The sequence below is a fragment of the Mastomys coucha genome, unplaced genomic scaffold (assembly GCF_008632895.1).
Source record: "Mastomys coucha isolate ucsf_1 unplaced genomic scaffold, UCSF_Mcou_1 pScaffold20, whole genome shotgun sequence".
NCBI classification, from domain to species: Eukaryota; Metazoa; Chordata; class Mammalia; order Rodentia; family Muridae; genus Mastomys; species Mastomys coucha.
Genome location: NW_022196903.1, coordinates 121,062,600 through 121,074,168, shown reverse-complemented (window position 1 = coordinate 121,074,168; position 11,569 = coordinate 121,062,600). Strand labels below are relative to the sequence as shown.

At 50.0% G+C, this 11,569-nt stretch overlaps 1 protein-coding gene across 4 annotated transcripts in view; it reads left to right on the top strand.

Annotated features, from left to right (window-relative positions):
- Tspan9 (tetraspanin 9) overlaps positions 1-11,569 on the top strand; it is a 183,063-nt gene that overhangs the window by 11,559 nt on the left and 159,935 nt on the right. The window contains exon 1 of one of the 4 annotated variants that reach the window (XM_031383540.1): positions 6,789-6,864. The exons of the other annotated variants lie outside the window; for them this stretch is intronic. The gene's annotated coding sequence lies outside the window, so the exon portion shown is untranslated. Of the gene's footprint in view, positions 1-6,788; positions 6,865-11,569 lie in introns of those variants that run through there. 4 annotated transcript variants of the gene reach the window in all.

The window sequence follows — 11,569 nt, the reverse complement described above, 5'->3', positions numbered from 1 at the left end:
TTTACTGTGTACCCGTGTGTATGAGGTTTAGAGGGCAACTTTGTGGGAGTCAGTTTCTCCTACCATGTGAATCCTCAGGTGAAGCTTAGGTGTGTAGGCTTGGGAGCCAGTACCCACGGAGCCATCTCTATTACACTTTCCAGATATTTTTATGGTAAGCTGGCATCCGGCATTGCCCCACTCATCTTCTCTGTCCACAGGTCGACTGGCTCATTCACTCATTCTTCAGCTATCTTTCCACACCAGAATGACCCCATTCCTCTCAGTGGCTGCACAGACTCACTGAATGGCCTTTGTGTCAATTTTCTAAGCAGCAGAAGAACGGGCTCCAAGATTCAGTGGGTTCATGTAACTACTGCCCATTTGTTCTCTGTGCTGTGGGTTGGCTCTGTGTTCTAAGCTCGGCTGCTCATGCCCAAGCTTTAACATGCTGACAGTCCACTGGTGACTCTTCAGTTCCTGGAGGGTCCAGTAGAGCCTGGCTCACATGTGGGGTGGCTGACTCTGGCTCAGGTGGTCCCCTCTCATACGCTTTCTCACTCTGAAGGAAGCTAGTATAGTCTTTCAGTTGGAATCTGTTAAGTTTCACTGAGATCTGGGCTCTGAATGCTCCCAACACAAAATCCATCTACTGCTGGTAAAGGCAAGATACCCCCATCTACTCCTGGTAAAGGGAAGGCACCGGCATCTACTGCTGGTAAGGGCAATGCCCCATCATCTACTGCTGGAAAAGGGAAGGTTCCGCTATCTACTGCCGTAAAGACACTGTTCTAGGGTCGGAGAGAGGTTATATTTCTTTGTGACAGGACTGGCCAGGCCACATTCAGGGTTGTGTGCCCAGGGATGGAACGATACGGGTGCACAACTCTTCCCTGTATACAGGGGTAGGAGACCAGAGACCATACAGACTGCCGACCCCACAGAGCAGCCCCCTTCTCTCTCCAGCTTGCTGCTTGTTCTAGGTGAGTCAACTAGGGTCTCGGTAAGAAGGGGATTCCGTGCTGCCTCCGGGCGCTGCCTTGGGTGGATTTGGTGTGCTGTGTGTGGGGTGGGGGTGTGCACTTTGTCTAACAGAGTCCTGGGTTTTGTAATAGAGAGTGTCTGTTGTCCTCGGGCTCCTAGGAGTACCCCACCCCCTACCCCCTTCATCCTGTTTGCCCTTTGAACGTAGCCAAGAGCTTGGCTTCTAGATACCCACTGCTGGTTTTTTTTTTTTTTTTTTTTTTTTTTTTTTTTTTTTTTTTTTTTTTTTTTTTTTTTTTTTATTGTCTCTTTGAAAACTGTCAGTCTGGGTGACAGGCCTTTAACAAAGCCAGATGGGTACGCCAGGTCCAGGTCTGCTGGGATTTCATCCATCCCTTTGTTCGACAAATCTGTCATAGACTCATGGGCTCTCTCCTCGTCTCCTCGTAACCCCAGCTGTGGAAGAAGAGGACCCGGCCCTTCTGACTCACAGATTTCACGTTCCCAAATTTCTCAGGCAACTCACAGTGGACTTGACATTTTGACTTCCCACAAGGTGTTCGTTTTTATAGTTTTCTCGTTTCGTGCTTCGGTAGCTCTTCTCTCCCTGCCAAATGTCATCTGTGGCCGGAGACTGGAGGAAGCAGGGAAGAGTCAGCCGCGGGGCGCTAATGAATCCTTGAATCCCGCTCTCCTCCTGGAGCTGTGGTGGGGAAACTGTGCCTGACTCTGGCCTATTATGAAACCCACCTCTCCCCGAGGCACAGCTGGCCCCAGGTGGGGCACACTCCCAGGACACAGCCCCACTCTCTTGCCTGTCATCTCTCTGGCCTGTGTGCATTCTTCAAAGAAGAACAAAGGCAGAGTGGGCCTTTGGTTTTCTTTGCCTTTGGTTTTCTTTTCTCCCAGCTCCCTGGCAGCATCTTTTGGAAAAGAAATGTTTTGCAGCCAAGAGGTTCACGGCGAAAGCATTCTGCACCCCAGGCATAAACTCTTGGCAGTCTAATAGAGCTCAGCAAGGGGACTTGGTGAGGACTGTCATTTGGGAGGGAATGCAGCCTAGTGCACCTGGGTGACTTAGGGACACAGTATCATGCGTCTGTGGTGGCACTGATGGTGTCCGACCAGCTTATTGGCTCCGTACGTACCAGTGCTAAGTGCCGATGGGCATGGGTAAAGCTGACTCTGCAGTCCTTCGAGCAATCTGGCATTCTGGGCAAGGCCATAAAAACCTCAGCCGTACTTTGGCCAGGGATCTGGAAAAGCTGGGTGGAGGTCCTCAGCCCGCTGTGTTGGGCGTTTGGTAGTTTGAAGTCAGCTTTCCATGTGAGAAGATCCAGGAGGCTTCTCTCTCTGACACCTAACTCCCTGGTTGCAAATTCATTCCTCCCCATCCCCCCAAGCCCATTACTGGATCTTCGTGGCTGCGAGGAGTGATCAAGCTTCAGTATGCTCCAGGGCCACAGTATCAAGGAAGCAGCAGATAAACAGTCCAATTCCTCAAGCACTCCAAAAACTCTTGGGCTAGGTGCTCCGAGCAAAAAGAGAGCTGTGGTTAGGCTAGGGTTTGGTGCACTTCAACTTTTTTCTTTCTGCTTGTGGCTACCAACTCTTTTTTTTTTTAAATCTTGATCTCTGTTTCCCTGCCAAGATAGTCCTATAACACTATGTGGTACCCAGGAGTAGGCTGTGATAACAGCCGGCCAAGTAGGATAGGAACTGGTACAGATGCAGCCATTGCCCTCTGTGTAGAGCTCAGATGAGAAGGCCCACCTTTGGCAGAGCCGGGGTTTTCATAGTTACACCAAATTGGTACCCAATGTCACCCTCCACCCTACTTGCTGGTTGTCCACCTGAGTCATGCTTGTTCACATCCTAGCAGAAAGGGATTATTCTTGCCTGAGGATGCTCACCGGGCCATTTTAAAGGAGACAGTCTCAGGTAATACTTCCGGGATATAGATGTGGCGGAGAGGGAGTTGAGAAATGGGGAGGCAGGCCTCCGTGCCACCATGCCCAGGCCTGGGTGAACTTGTGGGTGCCCTGTACCTTCTCTTGACTAGAACACCGCAGTCTGGGACAGGTGAGATGGAATGGCCTTTCTGTCTAAGGAGCTCATATGTTGATGTGCAGAAGAACCTGTGCGTATGCTAGGGCTGATGGGGTCTTCTAGATTGTCTTCTTCCCGGGAAATCCTTTTAGGCTTTACTAGCTTTGGGGAATGTTAATTGCAGGGCACACATGTCAAGAAAGGTAGTCACAGAATTGGCTTCAGCCCTGGGGGACTGTCTTTCATTTGATTTCCTGGACCTACATTACAGCTGGCTCTGGTAGTGCTGTGCCCATCAGAAGAGGTGGTGTGGGGGGAACTTTAGCCAGGGAAGGTAGACAGTGACTCTCGGCTAAAGAGACTTTTCTCCTGTAGGCCCAAGTGCTCCCTAGACTGATGTGCTGAGTTTGACTCTGGCTGGGAGGGCAGAGGTGTTTAGCTTACCGTGAAAGCCTTGGTTTACTTTCAGAGAAGTGGGGGGGGGGGGGGGGGGGGGGGAGTCAACTGCAGAAGGTGAATGTGCCTCCAGGCTATCTGACAACACCCCGGGGGCAGCTATGGGTGGTGTGGAATCCCCCTCAGAAAAGCGACACCCATAGGAGAACTCATTAAATGTTTGTTGATAAAGATAGGAAGGAAATAGTAACAAATTTGGAAAGGAATACAGGGCCAACCATGGCCTGAGGGGCTTGAGGACCTATTTGCCTCTAGCCTGGCTAGCTGCCAAGATCCTGCCACTTGATCTGTGTCCTATGCAAGCTCCCTGGTGATGAGATCTTCAGGGAGGGTCAAGCCAGCCACACATCCCTGCCTTCCCTGTCGTGCCTCCAAGGGAATAGTTCCTTGACCCGCTCCTCTTGTGGATGTCGAAGACCAACTAGAACATGCTCCCCGGCCTTCCTGAGGCTGCTGTGCACTTTGGAAGGCCCCCCACCCCCAGAAGGTGATGTTTTGTGGGAGTGGTGCTTTTCAAGCAAGTGTCAGTAAAACAGTCTTAATTCATGCCAGGGACCGAAGCCATGCTGCTGCCACATTCTTAACCCAGTGGGGACAGGCCTGGTCTGCAGCCTCTGGTCAGAGTCAACATCAGTCTCAGGACTAACACAGCCTCTACTGGCATGTGCATACACACATGCACACAGAGACACACACACACACAGACAAACATACACACACACACACACACACACACACAGATAAACACACCACAGACTCAAACACACAGAGAGTCACACATATAGATACACACACAGAGACACACAGACACATAGACACACACACACACACACAGATAAACACACCACAGACTCAAACACACATAGAGTTACACATATAGATACACACACAGAGACACACACAGACAAACACACATAGACAGACACAGAGACTCACACACACAGAGATACACACAAATACATAGATATGCACACATGCACATAGATACACAGATATACACACACAGACACACACACACAGAGCAATAATAGCTATTTTAGTATTAGGGGTCAAACCTATGGCTTTATACATGATAAGCATGTACTCTATCAGTGAGCCACACTCCTAGCCCCCTTTATTTTCATTTTAATAGAGTTATTTATGGGGTATACTATGATATCCCCAAATATACATATAGTTTGTAGTGATCAGAGTGATCACCTCAAGTGAAAAACATTTATCACTTCCTTCTGTGGAAAATACTCAACCTGTTCGCAGCTGTGAGGTGTGGTGGCACATGTCTTTAATTTGAGCACTTGGGAGGCAGGGGCTGGTGGATCTCTGTGAGTTTGAGGCCATCCTGGTCTAGAGGGTTCCAGGACAGCCAGGGCTGCATAGTGAGCGAGTCTGTATCACAACAACAACAACAACAACAACAACAACAACAACAACACATCCTCTCAGTTATCTTAAAACGTTTGCTTTCAATACTAAAAACTAAATATGGCTAGAATTGCTGTGTGTGTGTGAGTGTTTCTGTGTGACTGTGTATGTGTGTGTGTCTATGTATGTGCTGATGGGTATTTGTGTGTGTGCCTTTGTGTGCGTTTCTGTGTGTCTATGTGTATCTGTGTGTGTATATATGTCTGTGTATATGTCTATGTGTATTTGTGAGTGTATATCTGTGTGTCTGTTTGTCTGTTTCTATGTGTGTCTGTGTCTGTGTGCACGAATCTGTATATGTGTCTCTATCTGTATATATCTCTCTGTGTGTATCTGTGCATCTGTATGTGTCTATGTGTGTGTCTGTGTGAGTCATATGCGTGGGTCTCCGAGGGTATCTTGTTTCTGACACAGGTCCTCTTTTGTGCTCTTCACCATTCCAGCTGCACCCTGTGTCTCCTAACCCAGCTTCTACTCTCTGTTACCATGCCCCACATTCTCCCAGGCTCTTGTGACCCAGCTCTTGTGGCCCTGCGGACTTTAACTTTTAGCCTCTACAGATAAATGAGCACACCAAGAGCCATGTCTGCTCTGCCCCCGATCTCTCCCAATGGCTTTGTCCTTTCTGAGGAGGAGGCTGGAATTTTCCTTCCTGTTGGTGTGTTGCTTGGCACCTGATGTGCCACACTCACATTTTCCCCTTCTTTTGATGCTGGGGACAGAACTTGGCTCTACACATTCTCAGCACACACTCCACTTCTGAGATATATATAAAATAACCAGGCTTGGTTATTTTATTTTATTATTTTTAAATTGAGTCAGTTTACTTACAGTCCAAGGCTCGTTTGGAATCGTGATCTTCCTGCCTTGCTTCCTTTGAGTGCTGGGCTGACGTTATGCTACCACAATGACCCCCTCTTACATTGTTTGAATGAGTAAATGCTGCGCATGGAATCTAAAAGAGAAGCATGCCCCTGATAGCATCTGTTGGTCCAGGACTTAGTGCCTGCTGGCTGGGTTTAACTACCCACCCAGGGAGGAGACAGGAACCTGCCTCAGATCAGGAGCTCGTTCTGAAGGTGCCCAAGCTCTGGAGCAGAGAGTCACCCTGTCTCTCCCAAAGGCTCTGGCGAGGATGCCGAGGGAAAAGGGAGGTGCTTGGAGGTCTTACATTTAGGGAAACTGAGGCTGACTCTCTTGGGTCCTGGGCAGCTGGGCAAAGGAGCCTGGAGGCAGATTTTCTTGATCTTCCCTGTGTGTGGTTTGGTCTCTCGTGTCCCTTCCACATCCTAGTCTGTCCTTTTCCTTTTCTTCCCCAGCACTGCTCCCACCCCATCCCTCCTCCCAGCTTGGGTCAGTAAGGCTTGCAGTGAGATGACCTCTCTGGCCTGTGGGCAACTTTGCAGGAAAACATGTTCCCAAACGACCAAGACCGTAACGACTTGAGACAGACATGTGTGGGGTTATTTTGGGGTTGGTGGGTCGGGCTGAGATCTCTCTGGCATGCTCGGCCTCTGGCCTCTCAGAATTGACCAGAATGGAAGGCTGATAAAAATCGAGGCTCCAGGAATAGCTAAGAATTCACTTAACCTCTGGGAAGAGGTGCCACTGCCCTAGCCGGAGCCACATGGAAGTGGGGCCTGCGGGAGGGTGGGATGGGGAAAAGGAACGTTCCAAAGGCCCTGCTTCCTCTTCCTCCCTCAGCCTGCCTGGTCAAGGGGACGGTGAGTACAGTCCAGGGCTCAAGGCCAATCTGATAAGGAGCAGGACTCAGGGAGCAGAGGAATGTCGCTCCCCCTACCCCCAGCCCTCTCTGGGGAGTTGCCCTTGGCAGTGCGGTGCTAGTGACTGTAGCTCTCTGAGTCTCACTGTTTCTCTGTTCTTTTCACACTGAGGACTGACTGACCAGCAATAGCTCTGACTTCAGATCTACAGGGAACTCTCACTTCTTCCTGCCTTCCCTAGGACCTATGGGTGAGTATGGAGCACCCTCTGTGGTGCTGGGAGCACCCTCCCTGTGGTATCTTGATACCCTTCCTCCTCCTGCTCCTTCTTTTCTATTTGAGCACATAACCCAGGTTGGCCCGTACGTAGTTCATGATCCCTCTGCCTCAGCCCTCGAGGGCTGGATGCCGGACATGAACCTTTACATATGCTTACCTGTCTGTTGGGAGCTGCAGTGGACAGCTTGTCGTGGACTCACGATGTCAACTAGAACGGTGCAGTGTGCAAGAGCAGAGCAGCACAGGGTCTTTGCTGGGTTCTCTGAGCCTTAGGTTTGTGTGTGTGTGTGTGTGTGTGTGTGCGCGCGTGTGTGCTCATGCACGCGCATGCTCTAAGCAAGCAGTCTACTATGAAGCCTCACACCCCAGACCTTATTTATTTTTAGCTTTATTTTTCAGTAGTTCTCACTTTGTAGCCCATGCTGGCTTCCAACTTGTGATCTTCCAGCCCCAGTTTCCAAAACTAGGACTTTTGGCATGTATCAGCGTGCCTGGCTAGCCTTAGATTTCTTTTATTTACAAAGTAAGGGGCAGCAATGCCTGCAGTGATTCCTGGCTGAAGAGTTATCCCGTTCCGGGGGTGGCGAGAGGAAAGACCTTATGTGGTAGGATATTTGTGCCGTTTCTGTGCTGCACCATGGGTTCCTCTCCGCTAGCCTGACCCCATGGCGATTCTGCAACCTGAGGGTTCAAAGGTCACGTCAGTGTCTCAAAATCCTCTCCTGTTCTCCCGACCCTTCTGCCTGTAAGCATCGTTCTATCAAGCTCAGCAGTTATTTTTAGTGACTGTCCATCTCCCCTTCTTTCTCCTTGCTTCTAGAACTCGGGTGCCGTGGCGGCCAGGCTCCGGTACTCTGCGTGGTTTGCGTATGTAGTGTGGACTTTGCTCAGTCCGTCTTTCTGTGCTCCCTTTGAACAGTCTCTGCTCTTAGGTCTTCAAGCACACGACAGCTCTTTTCTTCTGCAGTTTCTGATGTGAATGAATGGCCTCCGGCATATGTCTCACCTCGGACACCGTAGTTCCCACCTCTAGATGTTCACGTGAGGCTTTCATATCTTTCCTGTCTCTTTTGTCCTGTTTCCCTCTTTGGCTGTAAACATACCTGTACACCACGCTTTCTCTTCTCGCCTGTCAGGCTCACCGTCTCTCGTTTTGCTTGGGGTTGTACCCATTGATCTTTCTACTGCTTTAGTGCTTTAGAGTTTTGATTGGGTGCCAGTTGGTGTGAGTTTAATATTGACAGATGCTGGGGTTTGTTACATTTCTTTAAATAGTATTGGACTTTATTCCGGTATGCATTTAAATGACTCGGGATCAGTTTCATACATTTCAGGTTTGCTTTTAAGCTTCTCTAAGGGTAGATCTAAAGCAGACTTGTAGTCTAGGGTGAACTTCGCCTCACGACTTAGGCAACACCCTTCTGAGGACTCTACTGAATGCCCTGCGGGTGAGGTCTCTCTCTGGACGTGGGCAATCCACAGATATTTTGGGGATTGCTTTCCGGTGCTTTTCCCAGTATTGAGAACTTCACCCTGGTTAGTGTAGGGACCAGCTGGACACTCCAGAGGGCTCTTCTGCACAGTTCTGCATTCTCTCCCCTCAGTCCCCGTTTCTCTGGCATGCTGCCCTAAAAGTCCTTGCTGCATGAGTTCTAGTTTTTGTCTCCTCAGCTTGGTGAAACCAACAGACTCCACTTAGAGTGCTCTTAGCGCATCTGTCTTGGAGGAGCCGCCAAGGCTATGGGCTTGTGGTCAGAGGACTCACCTCCTGGGTTTCCCTTCTCAGGATTTGCAGTCTCTCCTTCCCGGGTCCAGCGGCCCAGGCAGTTTCAAGCGTCTGTTTAGTTTCTTAGTTGTACTCCGTCGTGACAGGAACCCTGCATAGTTTTAAGACTCCTCTTGGGCCTCAGCTGTCCCTGGAGTGACCCTTCCCCACCAGGGTGGGTATCTTCAGTGAGATGTCTCACAAAACCCCAGCATGTCTCCTCCCGTAGCCCCGCCACACACATACAATTTTATCTGGTTCTGCTTTTATCTTTCCAAGGTGGCTGTCCCCTTAACCACAGAGACAATAATGGAACCTCAGTGCTTAGCATAGAGTGAGGACCTAATGTTTGTTGAATAAATAACTGAGAATAAATGGAAGAAAATTTAAGCTACCCAAGGCATTTGGTAACTAAGGAGATTTGGGGTACTGTTATTTGCTTTGCTTTTGTTGGGTTGGAGCCCAGGACCTCATGTGCACTAGCCAAGCACCGTACCAGTGCTGCACCAGTGAGCCACACCCCCAGCATGTTAAGAACACCACTAGCCTGAGTGCAGTCCCTGTTTTTTTGTGAAGCAGTTTTGTCCTGTAGCCAAGGGTACTCTGGAACTTACTATGTAGCCGAGGTTCAGAGCTTGACCTTGAACTCTCCATCCTGCTGGCTGAGCCAACCAAGTGCTGCGGTTATAGGTATGTACCACCATTCTCAGCTCAGCATCGGGTTTCTTGAGTGTGCTTGGGACACAGTCGAATATGCATTCATCTAGGGGAGGGTGACTAAGAGAGTGGAGGTGACATGGCGTGGGAATTGGATGAGACTCCTAGGAATGCCCATTTTGTCTGGAAATTGCTTTTATGAGGTGTGATGGCAGAGAACATGCAAATGACGGCCTTCATCGCCGTGTGTGGGAATGAGAGCCCAGCCTACAGATACAGGTCAGGGATTCTGGGGGACCAGAATTGAGGCCATGACCAGGACAGGCTCTCCCACACTTAAAGCCATCTAGTAGAGGAAGGGGCACCTTGGGGGGTGGTGAGCTATCGGGATTTAAGGAAAATCCCATGTCTGGTGGTGAGGGATGTTGTGTTTGTGATGCAGCATTGTATGAAGTAATCTCTTAAATACTGTGTACTCAAGTCTAAATTTTACAACTTAATTAGGGCCCTGTGATTCCTGTCTGCCTTTCAGTCTTCTGTCCCCAGTTTGCACACACACACACACACACACACACACACACACACACACACAGCCTTAAAATGTGCTCCTTGCCTCTGCATGTCAACACAACCTTAAAATGTGTTCCTTGCCTCTGCTTGTCAACCCTGAACACTATTTCCTTACCTCACTAAGTTTCTTCTCAGGGGCCTGCAGACTGGCAGCTACCCCCCGCCCCCAGCTGCCATCTGCTCTTGTCTTTAGCATCCTGACTGCCCTCTTGTCAGCAGCTTCTCATGTCATCTCCTTATTTGGACATACAGTGTCCTGGAGGTAGAGATGACTGACTGGCTCATCACTTTCCCACTGCCTGCCTTGCCCACCATGTGGCCTGGGAGCTCTGTGAATCCTTCCGTCTGCCCCCCAGGCACCAGTGCTTCTGGTCTAAGGAGCATCACTCATGCTAGACACCTCTGCCCTTGATCTGCTCCTTTGGGTCTTCCTTGGGGGCCTCAAGGACTGGAAGCTGTCATTGGAGTTGTCACTCACAGGTTTAGGACACTCAGTGAGTGGTTGTCTAGCAGGTGTCTGAGAGGCCCTTCAAGATCTTGCCCTTTCTCATTTGCAGGGAGCTCAAGCCATATTCTATCCAATGAAAGATGGTGGCTCTGTAGCTCCTGGCTGGAGAGGGATGGAAGAATGGCTAGTTTGGAAGGCATCATAAGCCACAGAACCTTCTGGGTAGGGGCAGTCTTAGCTACTCTCAAGCCCTTGCCCAGCCTTTCTACGCATGGGAACTTTGGGGTAACTTCTCAGCCTCACCGCTCTGCTTCTGGTCCTTCTCTGTTTCTCTCCTGGTTGAAGGGGCAGGGTGGGCTGTGGATCGGGGGTGTGTAGCAAACAGGACTGACGAGAGAAAGTCTATCAAGTGGCTGGGTGCCTATGAACACCAAGGACCTTAGACTCTTGCCAGCCAACTCCTGCCTGTCTGCTCCCCTTAGCCATGACTACCAGAGAAGTTTACCAAGAGGAAAGTCCTAGTTTCTTTCTCTGCAAAGTAGGGAGAAAAGGGGGAAGGCTCCTTCAGCAGCCTGCTGGCAGTTACTTCCCAGAGAAGGCTATGTTATCCTGAAGACTGTGGGAGACTTCTACCTTCCTAAGCCAACCACCAAACCCTCTACAGACCACTCTCTGCTTCCTTATGAAGGAGAAGGCATGGTATTTGAGGGCTGGGTGTCCTAGAGGGCTGGGGCTGGACTGCCTGTGGGCCGTAAACATCAGTGCACCCTTGGGAGGGAGCACTAGGGAGGAGGAGTATTGTTCTTTGTTCCCAGCTGCATGCCCAGTGTTTACAGAGGCCTCTGATGGAAATGGTCACTCAGCAGGTACTGTGAATGGAGTCCAGGGAAGATGGTCCCAGCATCAGGTGGGAACTATGGTGTTCTACCCTGTCTGTTGGCTTTACACGGGATGAAGGCAAGTTTAGCAGTAAAGCAGTGTGCCTGAGGCCACCACGTGCTGCTACTGCAATGGGCCTGCCTTAGAACCCAAGCATTCTGCTTCCTGTGTCCTACTTGTTCTACCAAAGGATGACAAGACTGATAGAGATGACATCATTGCAGTCAGTATGGAGTGTGCATTCTGTCATAACCTCTAGGGCTTTGGTAGCCGTGGGAATTTCTTCCTCCTCCCCTTTCTCTCCTTCCTTCTCTCCTTCCTCTCCTTCCTCCTTCCCTTCCTCTCCTTCCTCCTCCC